Genomic DNA, 19634 nt, shown 5'->3' with positions numbered 1-19634 from the left:
AAGGAAGGAAGGAAGGAAGGAAGGAAGGAAGGAAGGAAGGACGGACCATCAACCCAGATTCTGTTGTAATCATTTCTATTTTTTTCTCTATTGTTGCTCCCAAAGGTGATAAAAATTGGGGAGCTTTTCAAACACCTTTTTGCAGAAATGGACCATGACAGCAAAGTCTATAAACATTTCAAGTTTTAATATTATTCTTCCCTACTAATTTTTCACCTATCTCTATTCGTGTCCTCTCAAACTAATTCGAGATTTGTATTTCCAAATCCCTGAATTTGGTCAGTCTTGTTGCCTTAAATTCATAATTGGTCCAGATATGTCATTTTACTGATATAGTGAATTCCTGAGTCAGAAATACTTTTTATCAATGCAAATAAATAAGTCCTCTATAACATATTTGTAGACAACTGCCTCAGGTTACAGAGAGATTAAGTGATTTGTTCAGATTCCCCAGTAAATGTTTCAGAAGCTCCAGTTGAACAAAGTCTTCTTGACTTGAAGGCTGGCTCTCTACCCACAATTCTATGCTGCTTCTTTAAACCCAAAATATCCCAGACTGAATTCCTTATCTTATACACACACACACACACACACACACACACACACACACACAGACACCAATTGTATCTCTTTCACCAACTTCACCATTTCTGATCTAATCACTAAGTTTAAAATCTGAGATCAAGGCCAGACTTATACATAGAATGCCTAGGCACCTACTTCTGTGATATTATTTCCATTTCCACCCACTCACCTCCCAAAAAGGCTTAGACCATTCCATTCCACCAATATCCCTACTTGCTAACTCATGCCTGAAGTTCTGTCTAAGGTCTTCTGTTTCTTAAAACTTTGACTAATTTTAAAATGCAAGCAGCCTTAGCAGCCTTAAAAAAGTTTTCCTTTAAATTGTTATCAGTCATTAATACCAAGGCATAAATTAGTTTCAAAAGGAAGGATGATGGCTTTGTCTTCAGTTAGAAAGGCCTGGGTTTAAGTCTCTCCTCTGAACAACTCTGGCTTTGTGACACTAGATAAGTCAGTCTACCTACCAATGTCACAGGAAATCCTTTAAAACTTTCTAAACTACAAGGCAGTCACCATTTAGCCAATGGTATGGGGAAATTCCTCACTGGGAATTCCATGCAATAATGAAATCATAGGTCCATACATATATGCACACGCACACACACATACACACACACACACACACACACACACCAAAATCACCAAAACTGAAAAATAGTTTCATATTCTTTTATAAGAACAAATCTTGATTATAAGAACAAAATATTGACAGATTTTGAAGGGGATTAGACTCTGAAAAGAAGGGGATTAGGGGAAAGGTCAAAGAGTGGAGAGGCTAAGAATGACAAAGATATATTTTACTTCATAATTTTTCCAATGGTTAGTTGAATCTTGGGTCATCATTGATTTCTCCTTCTCTTTCACCTTTTCAACATTCAACAAACATTTTAGAGTCCTACTATACCCATTTAGTTGTGAAATACCATACATATTTGCCTCTTCCACTCTAGTTTCTATTTTTCCTGACAGAACCTCTATCCAGGGCCTCTTTACTTCATGTCTACATAAATGACAGAAACAGCAGAAAAAAATTGCTAGAAGATGGAAAACCTTACCTCCCAGATAATTAGAAATAAGCAAACAGAACTCATTGACTCCAAAAGACAATAAAAAAATATTAGAATAAAATCAAAAGACTCAAAAATTAGAATAAAATGTATGTTATCTGCTATAAGAGCTATTTAACTGGAAAGCAAGTCAAGGAAAGATCATTTATAACTCATCAGACTCCTAAGAACCATGACCATTTAAAAAAATCTGTATACTATATTTTAAGAAATCATAAACGAAAACTATACAGATCTATTAGAACAAGAAAGAAGTCAAAGTAAAAATAGAAATGATCTACCAATCACATCCTCACAGAATGTCATAGCCAATATACAGAGGTTCCTTGTAGAGGATAAAGTATTCAAAGCATCCAAAAAGGAAAAAGTCAAGTACTAAGGAACTACAATTAGGATAACATGAAACTTAGCATCAACTACTATAAAGTAAAGAAAATCTTGGAATATGACATCCCAAAAGGTAAAAGATCAACGTTTACAACCAAGAATAACTTGCCCATAGACAAAAAAGAAATAAAAACACATACCTAATAGAACAGATCTTTTTAAGCTCTCCTGATTAAAAGACAGGAACTGAGTAGAAACTTTGAAATGCTGATTTAGCTTTGGGAAGCCATTTAACTTCCATGGGTCTGAATTTCCTCATCTGTAAAATGAAAGGGTTAGATTAGATGATTTCTTAGATTGCCCCCCAGCTCTAGAACTATGATCTTCCCCACAGTTAAAATTTTGCAAGAGTTCTTTGTCTGATCTTTCCTTTTCCAAACTCCCTAGTTATTTCCAAACTATGATGCCTCTACTCCAGCCATCTTCCTTATCTTTCTTCCACTAAAAGTTGAATTCTGTACCTGAGCCCTTGGTTTTGATGGATATTTTGCCAGGAACACATGCCACCACTCACTTCCCTGCCATTCACAAACCATGCTGCTGCATGTATATCCCCAACCATTACAGCTCTGTGTTTGTTCCCCCATTGGAAATGTAAGCTCCTTGAGGCAGAGAATATATTACTTGCTTGAATTTATATTCTCAGTACAATGTTTGGCACATAGTTAATACTTAATAAATGCCTTTTTTATTCATACATTCGTTCTTCAGGGACACATGATTCGGTCAATGTAGGCCCTGCCTCTACCAACATAAACCACAACCCTTCTATATTATAGTAAAGAGTCTTCTAGAATTGTTGAGGTTGAAAAATGCCTTAGCCTGCTACTAACCTGATGATAAGTCTCTCTAAACTTACTTAAAATGGCCCTTGGAGTTGTTTGTCACTTGGTCCATATTTAAAAGCTTCTTGGTTTGGTCAAACCTGTCTGATTGTGTGTTCAGTCTTTGTGATCCTAGGATCTCCTCCATTAATACAAAGGCATTAAAATAAAATATTAGGAAAGGATCACATTCTACTTGTTATTTATTTAAATTTATTCATCTATGTCTTATCCCAGCTGCTACCCCATACAAGATTATCAACTTCAAGAGGGCAATAGTTGTATTTTTTCTTTTTTTTCAGTATCTGACCTAGTACCTTAAACACAGTTTGTCCTTGATAAATTTTTGTTGAATTTATAGAACTGTAGATCTAGAGGTGGAAGGACATCAAAAGCCATCTAGTCCAACCCTTTATTTTACAGAAGAGGAAACTGAAGTCCAGAGACTTTAAGTGACTTTTCCAAAGTCACACAAGTAGGATTCAAACCCAAGTCCTCTGACTCCAGAGTCAATACTCTTTCCATTCTCCTGTGCTGTTTCCCAGTTGAAATGGAGTTTCATATGGTACCTGATATTGTATGAAATGACTGGGAAAGTAACTAGCATGTATTTATAGAATCATTTAATTTATAGAATAAAGGACCTTTATAAATCATCTAGTTCAACTCTCTCCCTTTCCAAATGAAAAAAAAAAATTGAAGAGAGGTTAAGTAACTTACCCAATGTTACATAGGGATTTAATAGTAGAAAATTCAGAAAAGAACTTGAATTCAGATTTCTTCCTACTCTACAATACTACCCTGTGTTTTGAACTAGATGTAATGTGGGATGAAAAGGGGGAAAGGATATAAGATCATGAAATATTAGAGCTGGAAGAGGTATGATATTATAGGTCATCTAGCCTAACCATATCATTTAATATATGAGTAACATGAGACCCAGATGCAATTTTTGCCTTCAAGTAACTTAGAACTTAGTTAGGAAGGCAAAGCTAATATACAATAAAGAGTATTTAAATATTAAGCTTATCATTCTGACTTCAAGAGCAATAAAACATTTGGGAAAATAGCAGAATAATCATAGTTTTCATGATTTAGGATCTTGAAGAATGAGTAAGATTTGGGTGGAAGAAGAGAAAAGAAAATAGGAACAATGGCATGAGAACTAAAAGTATAACAATATAGTCTAACTTTATCTTCTACTTATCCTCATCACAACTTTATTCATTAGAGAGAAAAGATATGTATATATGAGCATGCATACCATTCTGGGCTGGAAATTTTTCTCATTCTTCCTTTGTATTACACCATGGCTCCTAGCAGAGTCCTGGATAACATCAGGTTATATAGCAAAGTGAGGTTCTAGCCCAGATTTTGCTAACTGGCTTTGGGTCATTGAGTAAATAATTTCTTTTCCTAAATCTCTCTTTTTCTTTATAATTAGGATAGAGTACATGGTTTTAAGGGTCTCTTCTAGCCCTGACATTCTACAGTGATGTGAACTGAAAGTTTTTTAGTTTTAGGGATATGAGATTTGTTATGAAAGTACCAGTAAAACACTCTGCTTTATAGTCAAAATAGTTGCAAATAATCAGATAATTTTATATCTCTAAGGCAACTTAGAGATATAAATTTTACAATCTGGGATCATGTGAGTCTTAATATCAGAAATAATAATAATTACCTGGTATCTATCCAATTGTACTTAGTATATTTGTAGGTGACAGCTAAGTGGTACAGTGGTTAGAGTTCTAGATTCAGGAAGACCTGAGTTCTAATACAGCTTCAAATAATTGCTAGTTGTATAGACTGAGTAAGTCACTTAACCTCTATCTGCCTCAGTTTCCTAATCTGAAAAATGAGGATAATTATAGCAACTATATCCCAGGGATGTTATGAGGTTAAAATGAGATATTTGTGAAGAACTTTATAAACCTTAAAAGCACTATTTAAATGCTAGCTATCAGTAGTAGTAGTAGTAGTAGTAGTAGTAGTGGTGGTGGTGGTGGTGGTGGTGGTGGTCATCATAGCAGCTGCAGTATGTATAGAGTGGTCCAATTTTTTAATCACCTTTAAAAAACATAGTCTATATAATATGCTGATTGTATTGTATAGGTTGGTCTGAATAATAGTTTGTATTCAATCAGACTCTTTTGAATCCCTACCTGAAGACAAACGATTTTTTTTAAGTTTATAACTTATTTTAGTTCAGGAGACAGAGTCCAGTGCTGTGGGAAAGAGATGGATTTTTGTGTCAGAAGATGTAGGCTCAAATCCTAGCTCTGCTCTCCTATTATGGGACCTTAGGATCACCTATGCTTCTATCATTGAATTAAATCATCAGGTTCAGATATCTGTATTTCTGATAGGAAAGAAACAAAACAAAGAAAGGGGAAAATGCAAATATATAGAGTTACCAAAATCAATGAATAATTATTTTGCTATTCAGTTAAAATTTTTAATAGAAAGTTTTTATTCCTATTGTTATTTTATGAGTGAACAAATGGGAAGATTTTTTAAGTTCCAATTTTCTGATTCTCTCTTCTTTTTACCCCAAGACCACGGATGATTTTGACATTTATGTACACGACCATTTGAGGTTTTTATTCTTTAACTGTAGCAGTAAAAATTATAGTATCTGAAAGAAAGGTATATTCTTCTGAACTGAAACATATTATATCATTGAATAGTTTGAAAAGATTAATGATATGTATTAGAAATATTGCCGGGCTAGCATTTTGAATGCTTAGTTGCTTGAGTTTGTATTTATTCATGTAGAATTCAGTCTTATTAAATATATGAATAAATGAATGAATAAAAATGTGAGGTTTGTGAGAGGGAGGAAAGAGAAAGGCTAAGGAGGTACTGAAAACACTTGAAAGATGATTTAGTTTTCAAATGGTGAATAAAGATGTTCTCAAATAAACAAACAAAGAACCAGTATTTGTTGAGGGTGATTTTAATTAATTATATTGTCTTTACATTCCAGATAGCTTTCCTTTTGCTATTTCCAAAGAGATAAGAATACTGGATTATTCCTGATAGAAGGGTGCTCATTGATTTAAGTAGTAAAAGTACTAAATACAGACAAATGGAACATGGTTTGATATTTTTGACAATGTAAAGTGCAAAATGATACAAGTGAATATAATCCTTGTTATAAGCTAAGTTTCTGATTTACAATCACAATTATAGAAAAAAATATTTCTTAATCATTTTCTTTGGTTTTTGCCTTTGAAAGCCACAAGCACTGCTGTTCTAAGGTACTCTCAAATAAATAAAACATTTTTGTTCTTAGATAGCTTTAATTGTCATGAGTACTAGGAATTTTAAATTAAGGTCATAGCATTGTCAGAGAACTTGGCAGCCTGATTAAGAGGTAGATAGTTGGAGAGCTTACATAAGGGTATCTACTTTGACTGCACAGGAGGAAAAAATTGCCTTTCTCTAAGGATGATTTTCAACAGAAATGATTAAAGTCCATAGATAAAATAGGAACAAACAGTAATCGTAGGACCTGAGTCAACATTAAGGCTTCAGAGGATAATCATAGATGATAAATCTAAAACTAGAAGGAACATCAAAGGCCATCTAGTCCAGTGGCATCAAACTCAGATAGAAAGGGGGGCAATTAATCAGAACATAAGGTTCCTACAAACTCCATGTTGAGCTTGTTTTCAAATGTGATATTATCTATGTTCTACCACATTTTTATTTATTTTGCTAAATATTTCCCAATGACATTTCAATTTGGTTCAAGTCCCACTTGAGACTGCTATGGGATACATATAGGTCCTTTTGCTTGACATCTCTGGTCTGATCCAAGCCCTTCAATTTTGCAGATATGGAAATAGTAGCCCAGAAAAGTTGTGAGCTGCCCAGAGAGACACAGGTACAAACCTAGTCCCTTTTTATTCAGAGTTCAGTGCTTTTTACCCCACTGCATCAGGGTACTTTTGCTTTGATGTGATGCAATATATACCAATAAATAAATGAATTTTCCTGACATGGAAAGAAACTATTATTTTCCCATAAATTCTCATTATAAAATTCAGAGCCATTCTAATAATTTTCCTAGGCTAGAAATAAACATATTTTTAAAACCTTATCCCTTCTGCCAAACAAATATTGCATGAGTAGAATTAGTCTGAGGGTAGATGAACTAATTCTAGATGAACCAATAAAACAATAAACCATCGCTGATACACTTAACCAAGCTACCCCGTGAATAATGTTTTGTCTACAATTTAAGAACTGGCTATCTTTTTTAAGTGAGTCATCGGCATAACAGCAAAAGAATATTTAATGCCAAATAGATGTATTAGCCAACAGGAATTTGATAATAATTACAAAGCCTGCACAAATCTATTTAACACCCTGTTCATTTCTGAGAAGGTCACTTAGGTCTTTCAGTTCCAGTCAAAAGCATCTCTCTTAATAATTCTCTTTCAGTGAGAGTGCTGATTTCTCAGCCACATTGTAATTTGGGTCGACTTAATGCCCAGGGTTGCAGTGGATAGAGTTCCAGGCCTAGAGTCAGGAAGATTCATCTTCCTAAATTCAAATCTGTCCTCAGACACTTATTATCTGTGTGACCCTAGGCACTTAACCCTATTTGCCTCAGTTTTTCTCATTTGAAAATGAGCTGCAAACCACTCTAGTATCCTTGCCAAGAAAACCCCAGATGGGGTCACAAAGAATTGAACATGACTGAAAACAAATGAACAACAAAAAAACACCACTACATTGCAGGATTAAAAGAGAAGAATGCAAATTTCCATTTGCAGAAAGGAAAGCTTCTATTACATTTATTGAGTCAGCTTTCTGGTCTTCCCTGAGCTTATGTTAGACACTATGGAAGATAAATTAACTCTTTGAGGTCAATAGGATACTATTAAGTTACCACTTTAGGGAAGCTACCTAAGGAGAGAGATAGAGTACTTGGAAGATATTTGTCACATCCTTTGAAAGGATTGACCAAAAAAAAGTAATTTTGTAAAGCACACCCGGCTTTTGTTTACAATATGGTCTTTTTTTAGAATAATATCTTAGCACATGCTTGTGCCTTTCCTGGCAAAATTAATAAATAAGCTACCTTTGTGTTTGTAAATGAGAACCCTTGAAGATCGTTAATCCTCTATGAATGTTACAGATCTTGTAACTCTAATCAAGCACTCAACAAGTTTGGAATGACTGAATAAATGAGTAAATGAATGAATGAAAAAACATTGAAATACTGATAGTGTGATAGGCAACCTCCCCCACTCTCTAGTGAGAGTGGTGGTGAGAGAAACTCATGGGGCTTGTAAATCATAGGAATGTTGAGAGGAATAATAGGGTAATTGAGTACCATGCCTCTTCCAGAAACAGTGTTGCTTTATTTATTTGCTTATCATTCCCAGAGCAAAAGGTAAAAGCCGGGGAAAAGGAGATACTGTAATAGGACAGGTCAGTGAATGTCTCAAGTGAAAGGACATGGTTAGGTCTGGGGCTAACCAGACATTGTGATGTTTCATCAGTTAGAGCACCCTGACCCCAAGGTGGGATTCCAAAGTTCCCCCAAGGCAGTCAAAATGGAATAAAAATAAAGTCTTGAGCCACATACTATACCTTTATTACTCATGTTACTCACTGTAAATAGGGCCTTTAGAGAGTTGCAATAAGTCATTTAGAGAAACACGGGAATCAGCATTATGTGTATAGTGTAAAGTGTCCTATATTTGGAATCTGAGGGGCTGGGATGAATGACCTAGAATGTTCCTTCCAGCTCTAAATCTGTGACCCTTTAATATTTAATAAATGAAAACATTTTTGACAGTCGACTTACTTCAAGTTATTTTAGAGGATGATAAGAATTATAGGATGTATACCTCTATTTAAATAAGGGTAGGAACCTAATTGAAGAGATAAGATGTTACAATATCATAGAAGCAGAGGCCATTTCAATCATTCTTATTCCCCACTGCTTATTTTCAAGATGAGGAAACTGAGGTCCTATAAAGGGAAGTGAGTTACCAAAGGTGATATAGGCAGTAAATAGCAGAGCTTAGATTAAAACCTACATTTCCTGATTCCATTATTCTTTAAAGTGGAGCAAATCACTACAATTCAAAGCATTATTCCACATATGCTATATAAGTAGTTGGAATAGTGAAGACTTCATGGGCTTACTACCTACATGAGGTTGAATGAGTGACTTTACTTCCCTAGACCTCAGGTCCCTTGTCTGCAAAATGATGGAGTTGGACTGGATGACCTCTGAGGTCACTTCCACTCCTAAATCTATGATCCTTTGGTTTCAAAAATTATCTGTTAGGAAGAGGAAGACCATCTACCAAATAGTGATTTTTTTTAACTTGGTACTTTGGTCTACTGAATACAGTAGTTCCCTAATAGCCTTGAATGAATTATTGCAATTTTTCAAATATTTCACTTAAAGAGTAGCAAAAGAATCTGACTTCTGTTTGTTGGTTGGTTTTTTTGGTTTGGGGGGTTTTGGTTTGTTTGGGGTTTTTTTGTTTTGTTTTGTTTTGTTTTCCTTTTTGGAGGGGGAAGGCAGGGCAATTAGGGTTAAGTGACTTGCCCAAGGTCAACCACATGGCTAGTAAGTGTTAAGCATCTGAGGCCAAATTTGAACTCGTGTTCTCCTGACTCCAGGACCAGTGCTCTATTCACTGCACAACCTACCCACCCCTAGCTTGAGGTTTTACTATGTGTTTTTGTTTCCCTTACAAAGATTAGAACTGAATTCTGTCTGTATAATGTATAATGACTTGTTTTGAGATTTGGAGGTGACTGGCTTAAACACATCCTCACAATTCCCCTATTTACAACCATCTTAAACAAGCTGTTAAATTTTCCATATTTTCAAGGACAGTGATAAACTAGGACTTGGACGAATAATGGTGAACTATAGAATCAGTACTACTTTTTTTGTATGATTATTTATTTTTAGTTTTTAACATTCAATTTGTACAAAAGCTTTCCAATTTAATATGATCAAACATATTTTCTTTGTAAGAGTAAGAAGATGACATGTTCTCTAGTTCTCTATCAGAGCTGAGAAACAGATGCTACTATGAGGGAACATTTTTATCTCCTTACTTTAATTTTTTTTTTCAATCAAATTGAGTGACATTTTAGTCAAGCACTTAATGAAGCAAGAAAGATCACTCACAGCTAAATGTTATTCAGGTGGGCAAATTCTTAACTCTCCAAACAAAAAGTCCTTCACTCAGGAAGAGTGCTATGAAGTTACTCTTCTGATATGAACCTTTTCTTTTTCATAAATCTTGGTGAAACTTCGTGGTCATTGGAAGCATAAGATTGTGGGAAAGTTATGTTGATATCAATGTTCCTATTGAAATGCCACGAACATTACTGACTCACGTTAATTGGGGTAAAGTTACTTCGAACTAGTAAAAAGTCTGAGTTATAAAACCCTTTAAAAGGAAAGCCAATTTCATTATTTTTAGCAAAGATACTGTAACCAAAATGAAATTAATAAAATGCTGTCAAGTGGAGCATTTTTAGAAGAGACAAACGTGAACTATAATTAGCAGGTAATTTTGAAAAAGTATACAATACTTTCCCAGAAAAATTACTTAACTTTAAGTTCCCAGGGAATGTAAAGAAGCTTTACTGATTCTGCAAGTTTGAGAAGTAGACAGCTATGTGGCACACGGGACTGAGTGGTGGGTCTGAAGTTAGGAAGATCTGAGATCAAATCCAGCCCTAGATACATGCTAGCTGTATAAATAGGTTAGTCACTTAACCTATTTTCAATTTCTTCAACTATAAAATGGGGATAATAATAGCACCTGCCTCCCAGGGTTCTTGTGAGGATCAAATGAGCTAATATCTGTTCTCAGAGCAGTTCCTGGTGCTGATTGGTTATTCTCCTTTGTTCTTGAAGAGGACCAAAATGACATCACCATGTTGGGGTCAAGGCACAGTGTATGCTACTGTGCCTGATCAGACCAATGCAAGATCCGAACACTCAACCCCAGGTCAGACACAAATAGCCCATATGAACATTTGGATCATAGATGTTTCTAAATTTGTGCATCTCATGTTTCTTTTGAGCTACTACAATTCTGCTTTGCTCATGGAGAACAGCACCTTCTTTGATGCAGGCACACCGTGCTAGACAATTCTGTGCCAACCTGTCCTATGTCTCATAATCAATTTCAAAGTTCTTGAGAGACACCTTGACTGTGCCCTTGCATCACTTCTTCTGACCTCCATGTGAACACTTGCCTTGTGTAAGTTCTCAGCGAAATAGTCTTTTAGGCATGCCTACATTTAGCCTTCAAAGGTGCTATATAAATGTGCTATTATTATTATTAATTATTACTGTTGCTAAAGATTAAGGATTTTCAAGTCACACTTACTTGAACACTACAAAAAGCCATATATGTACATACCTTCCATCTATTCTGCCTTTATCCTGTATGGCCCTAGTTATTTACATGGTGTTTTCCCAATTAGAATAGGAGCTCCTTGACAGAAGAGACTATTTTTGACTTTCTTTGGGTCATCAACACTTGTCATAGCACTTCACACATAGGAAATACTTAATAAATGCGTGTTGACTGACTAACAGGCATTTCAGCAACTAATGAACTGATAGGCATTAGTCTTCATGAGTTGCTGGAACTGAAAAATAAATCCTTCACTTTGTAGCTTCTGCTCCTCCAATCCAGAGTCAATGTTCAACAAAGATTCCAGGCCTTAGATTTTGGCGAGATGTTAATTTAAGTTTCCCATCACTTGTGAGTCTTCACTAAAGCTCTATTTAAGGTGGCTTTGGAGGTCTCAATATATGCTCACACCACCAGTATACAAGATGTGGCCCAGATGACACGTGTCTGTTACCAAATGTTCACATTGATTAAGTCAGAAGGTGAAGACTGTTCACCTCTTCATAGATTGGATTGCAATCTACATGGAACAGGGGAGGAGATTTCTCTCAACTAAATATTCATGAAATATTGTATTATTTAAAACAAATACATATTTCACTTCAGACCAAGGTTTCTTAACTTTTTGTGTTGTGAACCCTTTTGGAAGTCTGGTGAAGCTTATGAACTCATCATTGTCATTCTCATATAACCCTCTAAAGTTTGCAAAGTATTTCACAAATAGTATCTCATTTTTATCCTTACAACAATCCTGGGGGGAAGGGAGATGTGCTATTATTAACTCCATTTTGCAGTAGAGAATACCAAAGTAAGAAAAGGTTAAGTGACTTGCCCAGGGTCACACACATGTCTGAGACTGGATTGGAACATAGCTCCTCCTGACTGTGCAGCTTTCAATGTATGTCTTCTCTAATGCAAAAACTCTCATTTCCAGTCAGCCATGTCTGATGGACCCAGTATTTCCAATCATTCAAATTCAGGTCATGTCTCTTATTGGCTATATCCATGTCAGGATCACTCATGAGCCAACAAAGAAACATAAGGCAGTATAGGCAGTCCCAGAGTCAGGCTCAGTCATCTAAATGAGCCCTCCACTGATAGATGATATTTGAGAATCATTGCAGAAGTATGCTGGAGCCAGCTCTCACCAGCTGTGACAATAGGTGATTAAATTCTCAATGTAAGCTTTTACAAGGCAGCTAGATGTTACAGTGGATAGAATGTGGTACCTGGAGTCAGGAAGACTCATCTTCCTGAGTTCAAATCTGGCTTCAGACTCTTACAAGTTGTGTGACCCTAGGCAAGTCACTTCACCCCGTTTGTCTCAGTTCCGTATCAATAAAAAGAGTTGGGGAAGGAAATGGCAAACCACTCCAGTGTCTTTACCAAGAAAATCCTAGATAGGGTCCCAAAGAATCAGACATGACTAAAAACAACTGAACAACAAAATGAGCATTTACACCTTAGAAATCGGCAAATACTACCCATTAGGGTTATGAAGGTGACAGAGGAAATGTTTGTGTAGATTAAACTTAGAAGTATGTTGTACACTTTTTCCAGGAGAGCCGATTGTTAAGCATTCACTGCCACCCCTAAGTGGTTGCCATTATGAAGGGGAAAAGACCCTTCACCCCCTACACACACACAAACCTTTCCAGTGAAAGACTCAAATAGTCTTTACTTGATTTGCAGGTGGAAGAGACAACTAAAGGTGAATGAATCATTCCCCTTTAAAGCTTCACTGTCAGCAGCCTTTCCTCCTCAGGAGCAAAGCAGGAATTGCTTTGTCATCCCCAAAGCACCCAAGTCCTTCAGCTCTGAGTCGAACACAGTGGGTGTAGAAGGAAACAAAGACTTGGTCATTCCCAAAGCAAAGCACTGGGTTAGCGCAGGTGGTTAGCTAGAGGCTGACAGGACAGCTCTGTACATACCCTGTTAAAGAAATATATGAGGCTGGGGAACTGGGGGGAGCAGTGAAGGCTTAATAGAGAAGATGGAGCTTGAACTAAGTCTTGAAAGAAGTCAAAGATTCTATTGAAGTAACAAAGAGGAAGAAGTACATTCTAGGTATTGGGGACTACTAGCTTAAAGGCAAGAAGATAGGAAATGGGGTGTTTTGTATGAGGAATATGGAGAAAGTTATCTCTGGAATCTATAAGTACAAGATATGCATGTATATGTATGTGTGTATGCATATGTGTGTATATATATATATATATATGTATTCAAAGTCATTTTTTTTGGTAATTTGAGCTCTGCTGTGATGATCTTCTTTTAATATTTCCCTAGCATTAGACCTCATATTGCTAATCAGTGATGAAAATCCCCTTGAAATGAAATTCCATTGAGACTGTCATGAATAGCAGAAATATTGATCTGTCTCAGATACAGCACTACCTGGTAGCAAGAGCTTGACTAGATGATTCCCTGGAGTCCATTAAAACTCTTTGATTGTGAGATTACAAAAATGTTACTTACCATGGTTTCTAAGAATATGAAAAGAGATCCATGGTAAAATTGTTGCTCAGAATTCTAGATTAATAATTTAGGAAAGAGATTGAAAATTATATTTTTTGATTATAAATTAAATGGAAGGTACAAGAATATGTGAAGTTTCCCATATTGTGGTATCTGTTTCAAAAATGAAAATGCCCCAGGGATAATTATTTTTGTATGTACCTTGTTTATAGTACAATCCTTATGGAAGGCTAGCTGCTGTCCAAAATGCAGCCAAATAATACAAAGAGACTTCACCAGCAAGTTGGATATTAGATGGTGAGTTCTTGGACCATGGCAACCCATAAAACAGATAAAAATACATACTCTTCAGACCTACAGAAGCCCTCTTCTGCTTCTGTAAAAAATGTTAGCAAAAAGAGGAGCAAAAAATTGCTAACAATCACTATTTCTTAGCTTATCTACCATTTTTAATGGTCAGGCAGCTAGAGCACCAAGTCTGGAGACAGGAAGACTCATCTTCCTGAGTTCAAATATGCTTCAGATACTTAACTAGCTGTGTGATCCTGGGCAAGTCACTTAACCCTGTTTGCCTTGGTTTCCTCATCTGTAAAATGAATTAGAGCAGGGAATGGCATACCACTCCAGTATCTTTTCCAAGAAAACCCCAAATGAGTCACAAGGAATTAGACATTACTGAAAAAAATGACTGAACAACAACAATTGTATTAACTGTTGGGTCACTTACTGTATATCTTTGCGAATGACCAGTGTGTCAGTGTACTATTGAGTAAATTATACCTATATCACCAACATCACTAAAAAGTGTAACTGGAAGAAATAAAGAAATTACAACTAAATGGAAGAATGTTTCAGTTCTCCTCCAAAAAGGTGAATAAAGCATTTAGTGGAATTAGTCTGATCATGTGTAAATTGATAACAAGAAATCATTTCATAAGATGTTGGTCTTCTTACTTTTCAGGGCTCAGACCATAGGAAGAGGGCTACCATAAAGAGTTATATATGCCCTGGTATAAGTTGTGGCAACATGGATAGTGGATTAAGTTGATTTGGAATTAGATAGCCCTGGATTTAAACCCCACCTCATATGTATAGAAGCTATTTGACTCTGGAAACATCACTTAACCTCTCTGTACTTCAGTTGCCTCACCTGAAAAATGAGGGAATTAGATTTGATGTCCAAAATCCCTTCCAGTTCTTAATCTCTGAAGAACTTAAGAGTATTCTTTCAAAACAAGTCTATAGAAAACTCAAGTGCTCAAAGTAGCCATTGAATAAATGTTTATTGAATGTGTTAATAATAATATATATGATGGCTTCAACATCAGGGAAGCATAAGAACGGATGGGAAAACACACTGGAAGGCAATGATCAGAGTGGATGAACGAAAAAGGCCAAAGGCTTATTTATAGCTTACTAATAAGTCTTGTGTCTATATATTAGATAGATGGATGGATGGATGGATGGCTGGATGGATGGATGGATATATACGTAGACAAATGAGAGAGGTAGAGATAGAAAGACAGCCACACAGAGAGGGAGAGAAATGATTTCTAAGTACTTATTATGGGCCAGGCAGTGTGCTAAGTCCTGGAAGAGGGGTGCAAAAAAAGAAAAAAAAGAAAATTTCTCATTTTTCATAACATGCAACTTGTTTAAATAGGTAGCCTGAGTTATTTGTAGCCAGCACAAGATATTAAATGACTTATATGTAGGTCTCCACTGCACTGAATAAATCATTTATGGAAAATTTGTGAAAGGATTTGGGCAAAGAATTACATAGGATCTCAAGGTATGGTTGGGTTTTGATCGCTACTGATGGAGAGAATATTCCAACAAATAAGAACAATCCGTCTTTAAAATGTAGAAATGTTGTTTTCATTCTGGTTAAATAAACCACTAAGTTACTTAGGATGTAGTAAATTTTACAGACAAAATTATGTCTACTGATTGAGGCAGTACCTAAAATAAATCTTACAAGCTATTTAGGGAATGATTGTGAACAAAATTGCAAAAGTTCAAATGATTAAAATCTGGTCAGTACTTTTAAAAATAGATTACCTTTAAAAACTGATTTACGTTCTTTTTCCAAAATATATGTCTATAAGTTTTCACATCCCTGAATTCTGTCACTCCCAATTCCCCATTCATCTGCCACCCCCAAAAGAAAAAAAAACTCAATGGTATTTAAAATTCAAATCATCTTAGGACTTATATTCAAATAGGTCAACCTTATTGGAATTTTGAGTAGGCAAAAGTAACAGCAATGAGCAGAGAATACTTCATTATTTTCAAAGGTGACCCTTCTATTTCTATTAGTGCTAGAAAATTGCTTTTAACAACTTGAAGCAAGACCCAGCTTGAAGTCTTCCTATGGCAGTATCACCAATTCCTTCACTCCAGAAGCTGCTTCTTCCCCTGAATTGCCTTTTATCCTTATAAAACTTCCCAAACCAACAGGAGTTAAGTGATGATGTATGTGTTTTAGGCTATTCATTATTTTGTTTGTGCAGTCTTCTCCACTTGATTGAAAGTTGTTTTAAGATAAGCATTATATCTTTGGCTTCCTATACATCACTCTGCAAGAAATAAATATAGCATTTATTTCTGGGAGGGATTTGGGGGTTCATCTAAAAACTCCCTCACTTTTTAGATTAGAAAACCAATGGAGAGGGTTAAGTAACTTGCCTAGTATTACACAAGTGGTGAGAAAGATCAGAGGATTTAGGAAAGGAATGTCCAGAGATCATCTACTTAATCTTCTCATTATACTGACTGGGAAACTGGAGCTGCATGGGAGTAAGTGCCTTGCCAAGGTCACATAGGTAGTGTCAGAGCTAGTGTTTGAACTGAGGTTCTCCTAATTTAAATATAGGGCTCTTTTCACTTTGACACTGCCTCCTTAGCAGACCCAAGATTCTAAGTCAATTCTTCTTCCTCTAACTCCATAACACTGTCCTCCACATTCATTAAGTGTCATTAAATAACTTTACTGTTAGATAGAGTACATGGCTTTTCAGCAAAGATCTTCATTCCATTTGCATATAGGATGGGGACCAGACAAGTACAGATGAAACAACAGTATCCAGTACTGTTGCCAAAAAGAATTTCAAAGTATGTGGATTCCTGAGTCATCTCTCCATTTCATATAATTATAAAATTTTATTTTAAGCAACACCAATTATTTGTACAACATAGAATCCTCCATTAGACCACCTTAAACCCTTTGGGAAATTACATTTTTAGATCTTGTCAGAGCACTCCTAATTGTGTGGTTTTTATAGTGGACATTTTTCAAAACTATGTGCAACTAGGATGACAATTATTTCTTTCTCATTATTCCTTGGTCTTCTGAAAGATAATGTTTTCTAAATTCTAACTTTATTTCATATATACATACATGTATGTGCATATACATATGTGTATATTATATAAACATATATACATGTGCATATACACAGAGAGAGATAAGAAAGGCTGTCTGATAGAATAGAAATAATACTAGGTTAAAAAACCATCGTGAATGATCACTACCTGGGTCACCTTCACTAGTCCCTTAATCTCCCCATATCTGTTTCGTCATCAATAAAATTAGAGGTATTGATTGGGTGACTCCTAAGTTCCCTTATGCCTTTAGAGCTATGATAATTTAAATATTTTAAAATAACCAAAATGCTTTTTAAAAAGATTTTGTATGTAGTATGCACAAATTAAGTGTAAGGGTCATAACTGGACCCTTTTCAAGACTAGAATCATAGAATGTTAGAGCTAGAATAGACTGGAGAAATCATTTTAGTGTGGCTACTAAGTGCTAAAACTTGGGCTGGAACCTCCTTATAATGGATCTTCTGACTTCTAGTCATAGAATTACATAGAGCTGGAAAAGACATTGGACAATTCCCTCATTCTGCAAGTGATGGAACTAAGGCCTAGAGAGGTCATGCCAGAGGGTCACATAGCTAGTAAGTCTTTGAGATGGGATTCAAACCAAGGTCTTCCTGACTTTGACTCCAGCACTCTTTACACTATTCCATGTGGCCTGGGTTCCTTTTCTGTGTTGCACAGCCAATTAGAAATGAGGAACCTAGATACAGTAGAAAGAAATAAAAAAATTACAAGGCAGCTAAGTGGCACAATGGGTACAACACTGAGCCTGGAGTCAGGAAGACCTCAGTTTGAATCCCACCTCAAAGAATTAGTAGCTATGTGACCCTGGGCAAGTCATTTAACCCTGGTTGCCTCAGTTTCCTTATCTATAAAATGAGCTGGAGAAAGAAAAATGCCCCCAAGAGTCCTGTTGTTAACAACCACTCCAGTATCTTTGCCAAAGAAACCCCAAATGGGGTCACGAAGAGTCAAATACAACTGAAACGACTGAACAACAACAACAAAGTAAAATTCATGAAGTGAGGTTGAGGAAATGAGAATTAAATCTGAACACAAGTGAATTTGCTGTAGTTCAGTGACTGGCCCCTATGCCCCAATATATACCTATCTATGCATGTATAAGTATGGCATACAAAGAAGAGGAGATAAACTTTAAATTGCAGTGCTATAATTGAAGAAATTTAAATCAGATATAAATAAAATTATCATGGCAATGAGAATTAAGTTCTGGAATGGGTCATTTTAGAATCTCATCCTGAGCATTATTATAAATGGAACAGGCCCATGAGTGTCTGAAATTGTAGAAATGTAACCTGGTCAGAATCTTAGTGACCTTGGAAGATTCTACTATCCTAATATTTCTTTTAATACATTATTTCTTTTCAGTCTTTGAAACAAATTATTGATTTCTTGTTTAAGCTAACCTGATCAGAATTATTGTCACATATTCTTTAAGCCTTCATTGTAACAGAGAAAAGGAAAATTTTGTTGTCTTCATTAGAATACATTTCTTATCACTCTTTCACCCTTGTCCTCCTTTAAATGATACCAATCAAAAAAAAATAATAGCACAAAACATCAGTACTATGTCATCCTGGCTTGAACAGGAACTCATCTGGTTATTGTAGCAAATAACTGACATGAGATGGACCTTTAATCTAACATAATACTCTTTATAGGGTGAATGGAGGTTATAAGTTTAGCTATTGTTATTAGTTTGCACTCATGCCTCCAGATTCTTAATGAATATTCAATTTTTAATATCAATTGGGTTGGTAATTTTTTTCAGTTAGAAAAGCTCTCAAGATGAGCAGAAAATAATTTAGGTGTTTTTTTAACTTTTTCAGTAGTATTTATTGTTTGAACAATTCAAAGTATTTACTATTCAGTTAGAAACGAAGTACAGATAGGAGCACACACACATATATCAAAACCTGAGTATCCTAAAAAAAATCTCCAGAATATACCTGTTATTTAAACTAAAACCATAACATAAAATTAGAAAATAATTAAAATGGAATTATAGATACCAAACTGAGTTGAAAATAATTGGTCTCCTCCTCCACACCTAAAAGAATGGTGGGAAAGTTGAAGGCATAGTATAATAGTTTTTCTTAGAAGGAAAGAGAAAGAGACTTCCTGAAATGGCATGGCAGTAAGATACACATTGATGAATACAAAGCAGGAAACCCAGAGAAAACAGAGTTTTAAAAGGGCCCAGACACACTTCAACCTATCAGAAGCTACATATAGTATATATTTCCATCCTAAAACAGACACAGACACATACACATATACACACATACACACACTCTGAACTGTTTGGAGGTGACACAATCATCTTTAAGAGGATACATCACTTCATTCACTAATTAAAAAGTAGTAATGAAAGCTATAAGCTTAATACTGCACAGCATATGATGTATAATTAAACTATTTTGAGTTTTCAAATAAAAGATAAATATACATGTATACATATTATA

The 19634-nt window shown here is 35.5% G+C and overlaps 1 protein-coding gene across 3 annotated transcripts in view; it reads left to right on the top strand.

The window, feature by feature from the left end:
- Positions 1 to 19634, top strand: part of SLC24A2 (solute carrier family 24 member 2) — a 330161-nt gene that overhangs the window by 42554 nt on the left and 267973 nt on the right. The window lies entirely within an intron of this gene.

This window comes from Petaurus breviceps, unplaced genomic scaffold (assembly GCF_028583685.1).
Source record: "Petaurus breviceps papuanus isolate PSGF00001 unplaced genomic scaffold, PetGlider_PUasm1.0 184, whole genome shotgun sequence".
NCBI classification, from domain to species: Eukaryota; Metazoa; Chordata; class Mammalia; order Diprotodontia; family Petauridae; genus Petaurus; species Petaurus breviceps.
The sequence above is the reverse complement of the archived record's forward strand: the minus strand, read 5'-3'. Positions and strand labels throughout refer to the sequence as shown.